Source organism: Otolemur garnettii, unplaced genomic scaffold (genome assembly GCF_000181295.1).
Source record: "Otolemur garnettii isolate 467f Iridium unplaced genomic scaffold, OtoGar3 scaffold00010, whole genome shotgun sequence".
NCBI classification, from domain to species: Eukaryota; Metazoa; Chordata; class Mammalia; order Primates; family Galagidae; genus Otolemur; species Otolemur garnettii.
The window spans coordinates 22,032,553-22,050,398 of record NW_003852405.1 but is presented as its reverse complement, the minus strand read 5'-3'; the positions used below and the strand labels follow the sequence as shown (position 1 = coordinate 22,050,398).

Sequence of the window (17,846 nt, the reverse complement as noted above, 5' to 3'; positions counted from 1 at the left end):
AAGCTTTGAGAAAACACTGAATTTGCTCACCAATATCTAAAATCCCACCATGGCAGATTAGTTATCTTATCTTAGGACTCTACACATTTAAGATAATTATTAAAGGATAAGGTACCATTGTAAACACAGGAAGTAATTTATACATTATTGTAAATAATTCTGTTCTTTCATTGACAGCATACTTTGATAGAAGGAAGATGGAAAAAATGAAAAGATATAAAACAGAGAGAACAATTATAAAGAAGTTAACTTTCATTTTCTGTCAATTTTGAAAAGGTCCAAATCTACATATTTACATTAGAAATGTTATACGCAAAAAATACAGACATATTTCTATTGGGGAATGTGAATGAGTGCTAAAACAAAGAAATAGCACACCAAGGTATTCAAGTAAAATAGAGTATAATTAAACAAGATGGCACACAAAATACTATATAGCACAGTGCTTGAGAGTAAACAAAATAGTGATGATGACAATGGTGATGGTAATTTCCATGGCTATAATTGTTAATAAGTTTCAAAGTTGAATATAAATGCAGGAAAACAATGTTGGCTTATTTTGTATTTCTGGACAGTTTGGTAAATTTATTTTAATACATAAAAATCTCTAAAGTGAAACTAAAGTCATTTTATCACATCTTGACTAAATGTCATGTAAAAACAAATCTTGCTTCTTCTAAGTAGTGTGAGTAGGAGACAGAGAAGAAATATCTAAGGGGTAAGGAAAACGAATCTGCATTTAAATTCTGAATAGCTGTGATCAAGTCTCGATTTTACCACTTGCAACTATGATCCCGAGCAAGTCTGTTAACAGCTCTGAGCTTCCTTTCTACTCCTTTTCCAAAGCAAAGGAGAGTCAATGTTTACCAAGACCTTTTCAAGAGGCAAGACGATGTTTTGGGCCATGTTATCACTGGTGATGAAACATGGGAATACCAATATGACACCTATATACCTACAATGGTGACATTAATTCCTACTAATCTACCTTCAAGGAATATTACAAAGCTAAATGGGTAAAATGTTTTAAAATGACTTGAATACTCTGATGAGATCTGACAATTAAATTGGAAAACTTGTCACCATGAGCTTACACTGGCACACTGTACAAAGAGCTTTGTTAAGGCTTCATAACCTTGGGATATCAGCGACTCACAGCTGTGTTCATGTTAACACGTGGTGGTGTCCTGCTGAGTGGTGTTCATTATTGTTATGCGTGTTTTTGTGCAGTGGTGAGAATGTTTGGACTTGAATTAGAGCAATGAACAAACATTAAATTTCTTGTTAAACTAGGCAATAATGGAAGGAAAATCGAGGACATGTTAGTCTAAGTTTATGGGGATAATGCCATGAAAAAAAGACAGTGTACAAATGGATGAAATGTTTTTCTGAGGGGAGAGAAAGCATCATTGATGAAGAGAGGTCATGGCACTCTACCCACAGTGACAGGCTCTGTCTCAAACAAAAAAAAAAAGAAAGACATTTTGATGACATTCAGGACATCACAGATAGTACAAGGACAACTCTGATAGTACAAAAAGAATTCCAAAGTTGCTTTGAAGACAGTGTTATCATTGCATAGCTTCCCAAAGGTACCTCAAAGGTTACCGCTGTGATATTCAGCAATGAAGTGTACGGCATGTACATACCACCTTTTCTAGGGCAAGTTTGTGAACTTAATTGTCAGACCTAGTATAATCCTTGAACATTATCATTAAGATTTTACTTAGGTATACCATAATTTTAGAAAAGCTGCTATGAAAAACTCAATTTTTCTCCTCAGAGACTGCAGAACACAGAACAGAATGTCTCATTGGAAATGTGTCTTTGAATAGTAATAAAAGCAGCACCAGTAGACAGCAGGTAGCGAATTAGTTATACTAACTCAGCCGGGATAACATGGGGATACTTCTCTAGACCCCAGTTTTCTCATTTGTTAAACATTGGATGACATCAAACTTTTCTCCCAGCTCTAAAATTATAATATTACCTAGTCATATTCACTTTCCTTGATTTTTATAAATATAAGAGGCTATAACAAACTAGTCTTTGAGCTAACGGCTGAAGTAGGCATTTTAAAAACCTCTAAAATATGAGGCTGAACCTCTATCCAGTCATGTAAGAAAAGTTTAAATAGAGCTACTAATAATATTTTACGTTGTTCATCTATTTTCTGTGATAGTTTAGCTCTTTTCTATGGAGGTAAGGGTCTCTCTGATATAGTAAAATGTTAGCGTTTAGAATTTAGAGTTATTTTTAAATCTAAATTTTCCTTTACCTTCTCAAGTATTATTTGATGTACTACTCAAGTGGCAAAATTTAAACCTTGTGGAATGGAATGGATTATGGAGGAAAACAATAAAAACAAAAATATACTAAGTTTTAATAGTGAGAAGTGAATGATTAGATTTAATTGCTCTAAAATGGACTTCTAAAAACAAGAACTGAGTTACCTGTCTTCCCTTAAGTCCCTTCTTTCCACGGATCCCAGGAACACCCTGGAATATAGAAAAGTCACAAATACTTGTTAAATAAACGAATTAATTGACAGTATAGAGCCTCTTTACTCAACTATCAATTAATGAAGTATGCCAAAGACATAAATACATTGCTCTGTAAACTGGCATGATATTTTAAAAAGCTTCAATATATTGATTTCACCGAAGCAGCCCTTTTCTTTAAAACAAAAGTCTGATTTTGTTCAGGCATCTATCCCATCTGTATTTCCAAACGGGATGCTAACCAGCCTTAGGTAAAGCCAACGTGGAAAGGATAAAGTAGAGAGAAGGATGATGCTATCACGGTGCTCCAACCATCTTGGGCTTTGATCCTACTAACCTAAGGGTTTCTGGTCATGCAACAAGGAGTAGGGTATAGTGCTTAAGCAACCAGCTCAGGCTCTGGAGCAGAATATACTGGTGTCCAAATCCTGGCTCTCTTCTTACCACTCATATAAAGTCTAAGATAAGTCAACTATCTTTATGTATGCCTCATTTTTTTCTTCAATAATGAGAATGACTGTAGCTATAGTATAGTGTTCTGTGGGCATTAGAGGAGTTAATTCATATAAAACACATACATACATACATACATACATACACACTTTGATATACATATGAGTATATACAAAACCGTTCCATAAATCATTAGCTTCTATAATCATCATCATTAAAAGTTTCTTTATTTTTAAGCTAGTTTGAATTGGAGCTTTTCGTTACTTGCTGTTTATAGCATCCTACGTGATATAAATATTTTGAGACTGGTAAATTAAGAAATCTTGTCACAAACACACGGCCTGTGATTGATAGTACATACAGATACGTTAGAAAATTGATTGAAATAATCCGTTCATTTTCAGTGTTTGAGAACTACTCATGTCTCTGATTCTCAAAAAAGAGTTCATAAGTGAGCAAGAGGATTCATTTCCTTAGGACTTTATGTATCTTTGCATAATACAGTCAACCTTTATAAAAATAAGAATTATTTTCTAAAAGTTCTGTACCTTCCCTAAATCTCAGCAGGAAATCTAAAAATAATGCAGACAGGATTATGCATTTTGCATATGTATGTGTGTATATGTACATATTTCTTATGTGCATAGATATATATACATATATATTGATACACAATATGTATATATTTGTGCAATATTGATTTCCAGAAGGACTTTTTCTATTCATTCGCAGGAGTGATTTGCATTACTGTATATTATTTTCTTGTGCTTTTTTGTATTGAAATGTTTCATAACATAGTAATACCCTTTAACTATATAATTAATAGTTTTAATGATTATTTTGATATTTGGCAAAAGCCAGATAACATTAGGACATGGTACCCATTATTCACACAGTCTCACAAATGGTCTTACATATACATGTTGAGATAGATCTTGGTATTTTGTACACACTGGTCAAATTTAGTGAGTGAGATGATAGCACCATGCTATTAGTGTCAACAATGGGCTTAAGATCCTTAAATACAAATGACAGTATTTTGCAGGGACATATAATTTTGATTTATCCATTAAATCATTTACTGTAAATAAGTTTAAATCAACAGGTCAGAAAAAGATTGCTTCATGAGTAACAGGGTAATTGCCAACATAAATTGGATATATCCTTTTGGGTCAAAAAAAGCAGTTCAATTCTTTGCATGATTGATGAGATACAGTCTCTATTATTCTGCTGTACTACATGAAGATTAAGTGGCCTCGTTGCAGTATTATGCTGAAGATAATTTCCACTATTGAAAGAAATGAATTGCTATGTTGACCAACCAAAATCTTCATGCCTTCTCAACAAAGAAGACTAGATATTTTGATGGCCATTATAGCACATTTAATCTCTTCAAATATTTCTTCTCTGCAGGGATACTCACAAGTAATTAGGAGAAAGTGTAATTTAATTTTCTCACTCAAAAAACTACATATTTGAAAAATTCATTTAGTAATGAATAATCTGGTTCACTTTCATTTGCAAAAATCACTTTTGAGAAATGAAAATGTTGGCCTGAATGGCATGCTTTTAATGATAGAGTTGAAGGTTAAATTCTGAATATGATTCTCTAACTTTAAACTATATGACAGTATAATAACACATATTGTTCAATTTTACTTTTTTTCATTACTACTGACAGTGTAAATGAAGAAATGCAACATGAATCATTATGCTGTGTGCAGCTCTGCGAACCAGACATGATAGAGCTGTCACAGCCAAACACCACAAATACATTGGTTAATCTTTTTCAGCATAACAATTTTGTAAAGGTTTAATCTTTATTCATGACGCCCTACATTCACAAATTGCTATCTCATTATGACATTAAACAGAAAAAACATTTTCTAAGCCTAAATTCTTTAACACAGATTGTACTGCAAATTCAAGACCTATCAAGAGTTTATAATCAAATTAAAGATCAATGAATTATAAAAGTTTCATAATTCCATATTTTAATATTTCAATGTACACCTCTTAAAATTTGAATTTAAAATATCTAATCATACATATTTATATTTCATTGCTTATAACAAAATTCAGTATTATTTAAGAAATCCTAACTATATTTCTGGCAGGTGATTTTTCTTAGTCCTGGCTTGCTCACTCTAAGATTACTTCCCTGACATCTGAGTTTATGACTCCTATGATACATTATCATAAACATATCATTTTAGAAATGAAATTTGAAGGAAATAGACTTACCCTTTCTCCTTCAGGTCCCAATTGTCCTGCTTCTCCAGGAGAGCCAATAAAACCCTAAAAGCAAGAAAATAATCTTTATATTATTTCATTTGCATCTTTACCCCAGAAGTAATTCTAAATAGAAGTACATACAATTTTACTTGAAGTAATATGAAATTATTAAAGTATGAATAACATCCCCTCACTTAACCACTTTTCTTCCAGAAGTTACAGATTAATCTTTTCATTTAACAAAACAAAACAAACAAATAAAAAACATAGGGGACAGGGGCTTCAAGATGGCTTACGATAGATATTTCATATGCCCTTCTCCCACTAAGAAGAACCAAAAGAGGAGATGAACACACTTCCATAGATCAAACAAGAGAAAACAATGAAATTCAACAGAAAAGTGACAGGAAATACATAAAGCAAGAAAGCAGAAGGTTACAAGGTAGTCAGCTGAGCTGGGACAGCTGGGAGCAGAGAGATCCCCACATATGGGGAAAAGGTAAGTGACAGACCCTCAGTGTTCCACATTTCCACAGTGGACTCCTACATCCTAGTCATAGGAGAGCCCCTTGACTCCTGCAGGCTATGAAGCTAACACTGATAGTTACAATGGCACTGCCATAGGGAGGCCAGGTCCCCCACACTCGCTGAAATCTATGTAATGACAGCAAGATACCATTTTAGAGCCCTACCCCCAACAGATCATGCACAGTCCTGAAGTTCAGTGGCACCGGAGCTGAGGACCAAGAGATAGAGCAGAGACAGAACAGAGGCATCTGCTACTGCACCAGAGGCTGAGTCATTAGCAATTCATGGGCTGAGGTGGTGTGAGTGGCACACATGTCCCCACACAGCAGCCTGTGCTCCATTCACTGAAGGCAGCACCAACTTTTCCAGTTGGTCATTGCCAACTCCCAACTGAGGGCCTGGAGATCACCCCGTCTCTGCCTACTATGGCTATCCTCCTACACACCATCAGGGCACCTGAGGACAAGCCCGCCTAGAATGGCTTTGCTAACCCTGATGCAGAGAAGTCAGAGGGCCAGGAGATTTCCAGTCCAGTTCACCACTGTTGGCATCTGAACACTACTCCTGGGGGCCTGAGTTTGGGCCTACAGACCTGACCACAACCACCACAGCTGTCACCCCTCTGCACGTCAGGCAGCCTGGAGACTGGCCTACCTAGCACGCTGCACCAATGATAATACCACCATGCACCACTCAGGACCCAGATGGTCATCCTCCACTGTCACTGGAGGATGTCACTGTTGTGCCATCGCCCATGCCACAACAGATGCTCAGAGGACTGAGAACACACCCACCTTTCTGGCCCACTGCTGCCACTACCAGCATCTGAGTTAGCCATCAGGAGGCCTAAGAATTGGCCACCCAAACTTCCTAACATTAGTGCCAGTGCAAGCTTCCCAAGAATAGGCATGCTTAGGAAACTCCTGCTGCACTGGCCCAAAGACTGGCCTACTTGGCATCCTAGTCTCAGAAAAAATTCACCACAAGCTCTACTAAAAACTGTACTCTAAGTCACCAAGGAAACCGCAGATAGAACTGATGCTGTTTCACACAAAGAAATCATACAGAGACATTGCTACACACACTCAGACCCAAACCAAATTGCCTGATCCAACCCAAACCATAGACATGTCTTTAGAAGAAAGTCCTTTTCTATGAAAGCAAATTCAAAAAAATTGGAAGTGTTATATTAGATGTGCCGATAACGTAAGGACTTAGGAAACATGAAAAAGTAAAGACATCTACCTTCTAAGTAACACAATAATTCTCCAGCAGCAGATCCAAATCAAAAAGAAATTTAAGAAATTCCTGAAAAAGAATTCAAATTTTCAATTCTAAAGAAGCTCAGTGAGATAAAAGGGAAGTCTAAAAAATAATAAAAAGGCATCAGAAAAATCACTCAGGATATGAATAAGAAATTTACCAAAGAGGTATTATAGAAAACAGAACCAAATGGAAATTCCAAAACTGAAGAGTTCATTGAATGAAACACAAAATACATATGAAAGCTTCAGCAATAGACAAAATCAAGCAGAAGAAAGACTCTCAGAAGGCGATGATAGTTCTTTCGAAATAATTCAATGAGACAAAAAATTCAAAATGACTAAAAAAGAATGAGCAAAGCTTTTGTGACATATGAGACACTGTAAAATGACAAAATATTTGAATTTTGGGGGGTCCAAGAGGGTGATGAGAGAACGAAAGGTTTAGGAAACCTATTTAACAAAATAAGAGATGAAAACTTTCTAGGTCTAGTGAGAGATTTAGACATGGAGACACAGGAGGTGTTGAGATCACCCAGATAATACAATGTAAGCTGGCCCTCTCCACAGAACATGAAACTTAAACTAAATTCAAACCTTCTTTAAAAGCATAAATATGTTCAGTATTTTGTATATTTCATTTTACTTTTATGCAAGCACGCTTAACAAAATGATGCCAATGCTTACTTACCCGCACACCTTTAGGACCTGGACTACCTTCTGGGCCAGCTAAACCCTAGTGTGAACAAAGACATTGTCATACTATAGGGCTTTCCGAAGAGCTGATAAACACAAGTAATAAAAAAGGTATATAAAGAGGTATCATTTTTAAACTATAAAATTCAGGACACCATATAGCTAATGAAAATTACAAATGTTTGAGGAATTTTAGAATTCCAGAACCAGAAGAGGCACTGAATATAATCTATATACAACTATATTTTACATATCTAAATAAAGTGCATTAACATACATTGTCAAATACAAAGTTTTTTTTTATTAACATATGTCTCTTTGGAAAACTATCTGTGCTGTTTTAAAACATTTCCAATTAACTTATTCTAAAAGAAATGTCTGGCTGGGAGAAGTGGCTTACACCTTTAATCCTAGCACTTCGGGAGGTCAAGGCAGGAGGACTGCTTAAGCCTAGGTACTGGCGATCAGACTGAGCAATATAGTGAGGCCCTGTCTCTACAAAAATTTTAAAAATGAGCTGGGTGTGGTAATGCACACCTGTAGTCCTAGCTACTTGAGGGGCTGAGGCAGGAGGATATTCGAGCCCAGGAGTTTGAGGTTGTAATGAGCTGTGATCAGTCACACTGCACTCCAGCCTGGGCAACAGAAAGAAACACTATCTCAAAAAAAGCAAAAAGATAATTCTCATTTTTTTTTTTAAAAAAGATGAATACATTTTAAACTTCAGATATTTAAGTATTCATATTTTACATTTTTAAGATAACATCATCACATAGTGGCAGGAATCTAATATATAATATCTCTAGGTATTTTTAAAGGCTTAAAAAATGGAATTTTGTTAGCAGTAAATAGTTTTGGTGATTTTTTTTCCCTCATTCTTTAAAATAAAAAATACATTATAAATGTAATTTTATACATTTAATTAATTAACTTTAGAGGTAATCATTCATGAAAACCTAGAAAAGAAAACTTGCTTATTAATCTATACATACTAGTTAAAAATGAGGGGGAAATAAATACTAAATCATTAGCACAAATTTTTTAAACAGTTCAGATAAACGTATTTGGTGGTAGTATGCCGTTTGTCAAGTTTTTACAACTGTCTCACTAAAAATGATGTTCATTATAGAGTCTTAACCTTTACTTCTTTTTGGTCAGCGGCAGTATTATAAAATCAGCATCAGGGATATTTTAAGATATTATTAAATTCTTGGGCATTTTAATTTTGAAGGTTCCACTGTACAGCACATCAAACCTGTTTAAACGCCCCACTCTCATGTTGAATAATACTTTCTGCAGTAAAATGTATTAAGGATTTTTACAACTTTGATTTTGAAATTATTTCTTTATGACTAATTCATTACTGATTAAAAATATACCGTCAGTCATTTGAATATTAATTTTCAAAATCAGACCCCACAATGCATTCATGATGAGGTATTAAAAAGAGACGTGTAGATATAGTTACTGCACCTGCCTGCCGGGATAACCAGGTGAACCAATATTACCAGCAAATCCTGGAATCCCCTGAAATAAAAAGTGAAATAAATAAAGCAGTACAACAGAGTCAAAGAAAGCCCAAGGAAATAAATTAGGTATGTTTATGACATACAAGTTGGGGAATAATTTTTTCCCCATAAAAACACTGGGCCCTGCACATGTTTTATCAGACTGAAATCACTTATTCGAAGACAAGTAAACCAGAATTGCTGAATAGAAATAAATAAACATTTTAGATGAGAGCTCTAAATGAGACATCAATCATATAATGATAAATCTGGGATGGGAAAGTCTAGAGCTACATAACCAAAGAAGACATTTAGAATCTAGAGGCAGAGCTGACACATTATTCAGCCAGTCACTTTTTTGGATTAAATCCTTTCTTATCTCAATTATCCTGCAACACTCGCCTCAGAAGACCAAGAGAGACAGGAAACTTCAAAACCCTTCTCTTCTTCCTTCCTGAAATAAGTTTAATCTTACAGCAAGCCTGATTAAGTTAAATGGATATTAAGAGGTAAATACCTTTATCAAGTTATGGTTCTATCAGAACCATATTTATGTATTAAATATTACACACTTAGTATTTTATACGTATAATATTTTATTCACATAACATATACTGAACAACTTATCATGTGTCAGGCACTATTTTAAGTATTTTATATGTATTATCTTATTCAGTACACTCAAAACCCCCATAAGGAGGATATCATTAGCCCTATGCTATAGAGGAGAAAAAATGAGATATTAAAGTTGACGATCACCTAGCTAGTAAGTAGGATGACAGGATTTAAGTCAGCAGATCTAATTCCAGAGACCACCATTCAAGCCTACTTCCCTAGTTTGGGTTTGATGTAAAAATAACATTCACTAGCACTGTAAGGAAAATCTTCTAATTATGAGATTTGGTCCAGTCTATTAACAACCGCTTTCCTTTATACCCCATCCAATTCCAAAACACACAGGCCTACACCTGGACATTCACAAAATTGTACGTATGGGTATTGCAATTGAAAAATGTGAAACAAATTTAAAAGGCTGTTTTTACTCTGTAGGCCACTATCTGGCTAATGCCAAACACTGCCCCTTCCCCACCCCTTTCCCAGTCAAAACAGGCTGACTTAAAAAAAAAGTCAATCTCTATAGGATATAAGCAAAATCTGATTCTGAATGGATTTTCATAGAGGGTGTTCAGGCAATATACAGAGATCTAATTAATACATTCCAGCTGCACAGAGTAAGACACAAAAGAATTGCACTCCCCGTCTAAGTTTTGCTATACTAGAATAGTAGTAAACAAAGTAAACAAGACTTCGGCATAGCCTTTATACGAAATAAACATATTCTGAGCCAACCACACCCTAAAAGCACTGCATCCAGCACAGAAACTCAAAACAAACACTGTGACTCAAATTGTTCTGCACTTAAAAGATTTAAGTTGGCTCATTCAAATCTGTAGATGGGATGGAAGAATAGAGATACGGTCACAACACCAGCACCGTGAGAAGTTAGCAACAGGAAATTAGGAAAAGCTGCCCCAATCTCAGTTGTCACTCTGAGCATTAAAACACATGCTCTGAGTCGGTCAGACTTCATTCAGAATCCCAGCCCTGCTACTGGGGCATCCTCTTATATCTAAGTTTTTTTATTAGTAAAGTAGAATAATAAGACCCAGGTCATTAGATTATTATGTGGACAAAACAATATGTGTAGAAACATTTAAAAGTGGAGCTCACTGCAATATCTCTTAATGCTGCTGGGCATTGCCTTAGTTAACACCTGGAACATCTTGAATAGATAATTTTGCTGCTGGAAGTTGTTAACAGGATAACAGTAGTACAGTTTGACAAAAATAAGGGCTCGGTAAATGACAGCTCTTATTAATAGAGCTCACACAGAGAAGTAGCTTTCCAAATGCTTGCTGACCATTTTAAAGATATTCACCAGCTCTCGAGAAGTGAACGTCTTCTAGCAAACAGTCATGCTCTGTCTATGTTAAAATGGAAACCTATTTAGTTCCTCGAAGTTAACACAAATTTTGCCTCTTTTTTGGGGGGGAAACAAATAGAATAGACATCAAAAACAAATTCCCAATACATTTTCCAGCCATTAAAACTAAATGTAGACTCTTAAAAAGTATACTACCCTCTGAATAATAACATACATATCCCCAGAACTAGGTCACAGGGCAGTTGTAAGAGAACTGGTTAGCACTGTCAGGTGGCCCGTTTTTCACTTACTTTTGAAGTATCAGGTTGCCTCCCCTGGAATCCACACATTTCTGCCAAAGTAATATTCTAGGCATTTTTTTTTTCCCCTCTCCAGGGACTAATCCCTACCACACTGCTTATCCCCCGATCCTTCCTAAATGCTCAGATGCTTTTCAGCACTTGTTTGATCTTCAGGAAACTAAGATTACACCTGCTACAAACACATCTATCACTTTGTTTGACATAATTAGTAACCAATTAGTAACCTTGAAAAAGATACCTCAGAGACTGAATAGAATGTACTGTCTCACTTAACAGGAATTGAAGAGAAAACTGGTTTTGTTTTCTCATTTATGTCTCTCTCTCAGTTATCATTTATCAGATTTCTTCCTGAACCTCCCTTTAGGGCTTCCTGAGACTCTTCGCTGATTCTTTAATAACAATATCCATCACCTTGTCAGTTTCTCATCTATCTTTTTCACGGTTTTATTCCTACTGGCCCTAAAACAAGAGCTACGACTATTTTTTTCTTGACATAATGATGTATTATTTTCTGGTGGGAAAGAGAAATAATAGCATGATCAAAACTCAAACAGCCCTAAGATGGCACCTGTGGCCCAAAGGAGTAGGGCGCCGGCCCCATATGCCGGAGGTGGTGGGTTCAAAACCAGCCCGGCCAAAAACTGCAACAGAACCCCAAACAAACAAACAAAAAAAAACTTAAACAGCCCCAAATCGGACATTTAGACAGTGCGTATGTGTAGTATGGATAACAGATGCCTCATTCTGATTTGGACTGTTGTGAATACTTATTTGCATTTCCTTTGCAAGGGTCTGGGAGTCAACAGCTATGGATTAGGCTTTAATGAAAAAGTAAGCGCCTGATACTGCCCGCAAAATCAAATGTGTATATGGGTGTGCAAGGACATGTATATTTTCTAGGAAAGGGTTCCCAGCATTTATGAGATTCTGGAAGAGGCCTGTAAACCACAGTTTTTTGGGGTTTTGTTTTTTAATTAAATCATAGCTGTGTTCATTAATGGAATTATGGGATACAAAGCGCTAGTCTTATATACAATTTGAAATACTTTCATCAAACTGGCTAACATGGCCTTCACCACATTTTCTTAGTTATAGTGTTAAGACATTTATATTCTACACTTAGTAGATTGAACATGTACCCTTGTAAAATGCACCATAGGTGTGGTCCCACCAATTGCCCTCCCTCCACCCATCCTTTCCCTCCCTCCCCTCCCCCTTTCTTTCCCCTTTATCTTGGGCTATAACTCCCTGCTCCAAAAATCCATTTACTATATTTTCCTTGGATAGAGAATGTATCAGATAGTAAAATGATAAGAACAGACACTACACTTGATCTTGGCCAAAAGGCCAAGAAGTGACAAAAACCACAGAAGTTTAAGAAGTACTGTTCTGAAACATGCTAGGTAAATAGTAAAAGTGAATAATAGTGAAATATTATCTGTTATAGATTTTGACAGTAAAAGATCTATAGCTAATCAATTACAAAAATTTCATGTACTTCCTACAATAAATATCACTAAGACAAATAGAAAAAGTGAAGGGAAATAATCCCTCAGAGTAGTTCCCTTCCCTGACATGTGCCTTCTGCGCTGAAGCAAACATAAGTCTTAGAACTTACTTGCTCACCCTGGAGTCCTGGGGGCCCTGGATATCCTTTGAGACCCTGCCAATGAAAAGGTGAAGACATGCTATGAAAAGTAAACTCATCATAAGCCAAATAATTAACCACAGGTTTTAAGTTGTTCCAACTTTGGATTTCCTCATCAATACAAATTTAATTGTTACTAATGTATTTCTTATTAAATGTAAACTTCTAAAGTTAACAGGAATTTAATTTATATTAAATAATAAATTAAATCTTATTAATATCTGTCGATTAAGTGTTATTTGAATGACTTATTATCAACTAAAATGGTAGCATAGGGTTGAATAAAGAATAAAGGACATCTTTATACACCAAAAGGCTCATATCTAGCAATGGATCTGTTAAGTTTGCTGCAGCTTTTTGAATGCTGGTTTTAGTTGGTAATTATTAAAGACCTGGACCTCCTCCAGGCAGTTTCTCTGATCCAAATCATCATTAACACCCCATGAATGAGCTAACTCAAACAAAAGAGGCTGCCCACAGGTTCACCAAAAGGGTTAATATGAAGTCATCTGGGAAATTAGGAAAAAAAATATTTTCCAAATAATAGCACCAAAATCAAGTCTTTTTTTTTTTTTTAAGACAGAGCCTCAAGCTGTCCCCCTGGGTAGAGTGCCGCCGTGGCATCACAGCTCACAGCAACCTCCAACCCCTGGGCTCAAGCAAGTCTCCTGCCTCCGCCTCCCAAGCAGCTGGGACCACAGGTGCCCGCCACAATGCCCCGCTATTTTTTGGTTGCAGCCGTCATTGCTGTTTTTGGCGGGCCCGGGCTGGATTCGAACCTGCCACCTTAGGTGTATGTGGCTGGCGCCTCAGCCACTTGAGCCAAAGGCGCCGAGCCCAAAATCAAGTCTTAATCTCTCTTTTGCACTAAGGTTATAAAACAGACTCTTCCTCTAAGAAAGGTCTTCTAGGAGCAACATGAAGGAAGCTGAAAGAAAGGACAGAGAGCCAAAGAAGCTTTTGGACCTTCTTTGTATAGTCCTAATTAAAAGCGATTTGACCTACTGTTTACCTGGAAGATTTTGGTGCACATGAAATAAAAGTTCCTTTTCTTTAGAACGTTAAAAAGTTTAGGATTTTAAACAAAGTGAAACTCAAGGCCCTGCAATAAATCATAGTCTACAAATATCAAAAACTTTCAATTCATATACTGTAAACTGAAAACAAGTTTTCAGGGTTTCAGAATGTCGTCTACTGGAGTCAAAGAATCATGAGGGATTAATCTCTGAGGTAATTAACCAGACTGATGCGTGTGGATTAAAGAATTAGGGAAGGAAATTATACTTTGATTAGACAATGGGGAAATGACAGACAAAAAAGAAGGGAATGATTGAAGCAGCTTTTGAGATATTAAACTTAAAACAGTAAATGGTTTAAGGGGAGAGGTCTCTTGGGAACCAAGGAGAAGACAGAAAAAGGAAAGACGAAGTTTGGAGACAAAGATTTTTGTCTTATTATATAGCAGATAACTAATAAAAATATAATAAAACAATACACTAGAGGGGAGAGGACAAAGCTTGTACTCTGGCAGGATCCTTTGCAATTAGGCCATTAGAAAGCAATCAGGGAGGTGAGCCACCACGCCTGATACCCTCGCACTGTGGGAGGCTGAGGCAGGTGGATTGCTTGAGCTCAAGAGTTCAAGACCAGCCTGAGCAATAGCAAGACCTTGTGTCTACTAAAAACAAATAGAAAAACTAGCCAGGCATTGTGGCAGGCATCCATACTACCAGCTACTGGGGAGGCTGAGGCAAGAGAATCTCTTGAACCCAAGAGTTTGAGGTTGCTGTGAGCTATGACAGCACAGCACTCTACCCAAGGGGACAGAGTATGACTCTGTCTCACACAAAAATAAAAAAAATTTAAAATCCACAAAGTAATGTTGCTAAAATACTGAAAGATGCTAAGAGCTTCTTTGAATCTCTCTTTCTCTCTGAGACCAAAGCATATTATCACAGCTGCTTTTAGATTCTACGAGACCTGTTTTCTTTTTTGCTGCAGAGAGGATAGTAATGCCTCATTTTCTTCCTTGAGATAGCCTAAGCCTCCATTCTTTGCATTCAAAAGATCCTAGGTAAAACAATACTTTGCTTTTTTTTTTTTTTTTTTACTGCTAACAACAAAGAATGGACCAAATACACTGAGTTCTGCATCAAGTTTTGCCACTAACTAGCCAGACCATGAATCTCAACGTCTTTATTTGTAAAATGATAGCATTGAACTAAGTCACTGCTAAATTTCTTTTTTGTTGCTTGATTAGTAGAATCTGGAAGGAAGTCACTAGTTTGTTTTTAAAGTTACCTGCCATTGAATTTTTTAAAAGGCAGATATAAGAGTCAGCTCAGGCTTGGAGACATAGGAAGTATTCAAGAAAATCAGTGTACATATCAGAGAAAACCAAGACTCAGTCTCCAATGAGCAGTTCCTCATATGATCTAACACAAAGATGGGGACTTTGGGGTGAGCAGAATGGAAAAGAGTGGGTCAAGTAGAAGTCTATTATGATAGTCTTGGAGAAAGATAATCATAAATTACATGAGGGTGATAGAGTTAGAGATGGTATAATAAACGTCTTGAAGAGCTTAAGCTTAATGTAAGCTCCCTATTTCAATTAATGTGATATCCTGAATGCCCAGAACAGTGGCTGCTTCATAGTAAGTGGTCATTAATTAGTTGATAAAGAAACAACCGATGAATGAATGGATGGATGGAAAGACTTGGATGCACTTGGGAATTACCTGTGTAAAAAATAGATTTTAAAAGTATTTAATATGGTATCTCAATTTTCATCAGGTTGAAATTGAAGGTAATAATTAAAGATTACTTTTTTGTTATTTTTAAATGCATATTGGTAATATACAGAAGTTATCAACACTATTATATAAAGAATTCCATTTATTTCCTAAATTTGAGACAATATGCCTCATTCATCTTCTATTTAACACTAGTTAGTCTATTTTTAAAAGTGAAAAATATAAATTCCTGGGAAATCTCCTACATTCACCCTTTGGCATTGCTCCAGTCTAAGGACCTGGCATTTTATTTCAAAAACTTAGTTTATTTTGTAGTCTTTTGAAAATATCATCCAAGTCATTATTTTATACTCCAACAGGAAGAATAACAAAAATAGTTCAGTAACTAACAATATATGATGAATATTCTCTGATGAATATTCTGGGCAAAACCGATGTGAACAATTTTACTGTTTAGTGAAGTTTTAAGTTTGCAGTTTGACTGTGAACTTAAGCAATACCAATAGAAAAATTCACAAATTACATTTCAAAACAGATAACCCCCTACTATCATTGATAGAACTGTCCCAATTTCTGTTGTGATATAAAATTGACATACCAATAATTCTAATGATAAATGTAGATTAGAATACATTTTTATAGAGACTTTAATTTTAATACTTATTTTAACAAGAAATTGAACCTTAATAAATGTGTTATCAAAACATGGCCACACAGGAGGGAAAAAAAGATAAAAATGAACAAAAATTAAAGATATAAACAGATACAAAAGAAGCAAATTTCAAACAATCCCCTATAAAATTTGGATATGAATGAAATATTCAAACATAAAGAAAATAGTAGCACCCTTTATATACAGACTCCCATCACTTAGCACAATAGTGTAGGGCCCTACAAATGACCACACAAACTAATCTTAAAAATTAATGGTAAAATTTATAATTGCTTCATTACTTTAAATATTTTTGTTAACATGTTAAAAAAAACTCCCCTACTGTCAGTTAGAATAGCATTGGGAAATGAAAAGAATTAAACTAATATTGATTTAGTACAATGTAATTTAAAATATTAGAAACACTGAGAACTGAAGTGTCATTTTTTTCCCCAAATTTATCAGAAGTACTTTGAAAGAGCTTGCCTTCTTCTTGTCTGAATTACCAAACTAAGCAAGCAAGTTTGCCATGCCCTGCAAATTCTCGTACTCCTTTCTAAGTTTGGATCAACTCTCCACATTTTATCCTTTTCCTTTACAATGCCATAAAATATTTCCAAGAGTTCTTCGAATATTAAGTTTTTCGCCAGATGTTCCTCTGGAACATCTTTGTCCTGTGCATCAAATCACATTCCTCATTTATGTCAAGAAGTTCACGTTCACTAAGTTCCCATGGCTGCAGATGCAGAGTCTCCTGAATGCCGTATATTGTTTTTATAATTCCACTTATGTTCGATTCTAACGTCAATTCCTGTGTTACCACTATTCTTTTATTTTGATGCACTCTCATCTTTGTAATCATTTTTGGTAGACAATTACTTCTTTTGATTGCTTCTCTGTAAAATGTCACAAAAGTTTATCACTGAGGGACAAGGAAGCAACACAACTGAATCCTTCTGTTGTCTGTGCATGAATCGAATTACAGATGTACAATGAGACATCACCAATAGACATCACCAAAATTATGCACCTGGCCATGATGCTCATCTGTTATTTATGCAGTGACTTGTGAACTGAAGAGCCAGCAGCAGTCTGTACATTAGGAAGCTAACCACAGTTAATGTATTATGGTAAAATAAATTTGAACCATGTCATTAGAGAGACTGATACTCTATGTATATAGGATCCATGCAAAGTGAGTTAAGTATTGAGATTCTCAAGGCCTTTGTAATTTCCATGTTTTCAACCTTTTCTATGAATGGTTTTCTTTTTTTAAGAGTTTCCTGGCTCAGCGCCTATAGCTCAACCGGCTAAGGTGCCAGCCACGTACACCTAAGGTGGCAGGTTCGAATCCCCAGCCCGG

At 35.8% G+C, this 17,846-nt stretch overlaps 1 protein-coding gene and 1 pseudogene across 2 annotated transcripts in view; both read right to left on the bottom strand.

Moving 5' to 3' along the window:
• The window catches only part of COL24A1 (collagen type XXIV alpha 1 chain), a 294,021-nt gene that overhangs the window by 218,950 nt on the left and 57,225 nt on the right, over positions 1 to 17,846 (bottom strand). Inside the window, exons 8-12 of one of the 2 annotated variants that reach the window (XM_023509811.1) lie at positions 13,049 to 13,093; positions 9,149 to 9,202; positions 7,667 to 7,715; positions 5,199 to 5,252; positions 2,454 to 2,498 (exon numbers count right to left, since the gene is read on the bottom strand). The gene's annotated coding sequence lies outside the window, so the exon portion shown is untranslated. The remainder of the gene's footprint in view (positions 1 to 2,453; positions 2,499 to 5,198; positions 5,253 to 7,666; positions 7,716 to 9,148; positions 9,203 to 13,048; positions 13,094 to 17,846) is intronic. The other variant, XM_023509812.1, reaches the window with a different exon arrangement.
• Positions 12,664 to 12,789, bottom strand: LOC111723323 (annotated as a pseudogene).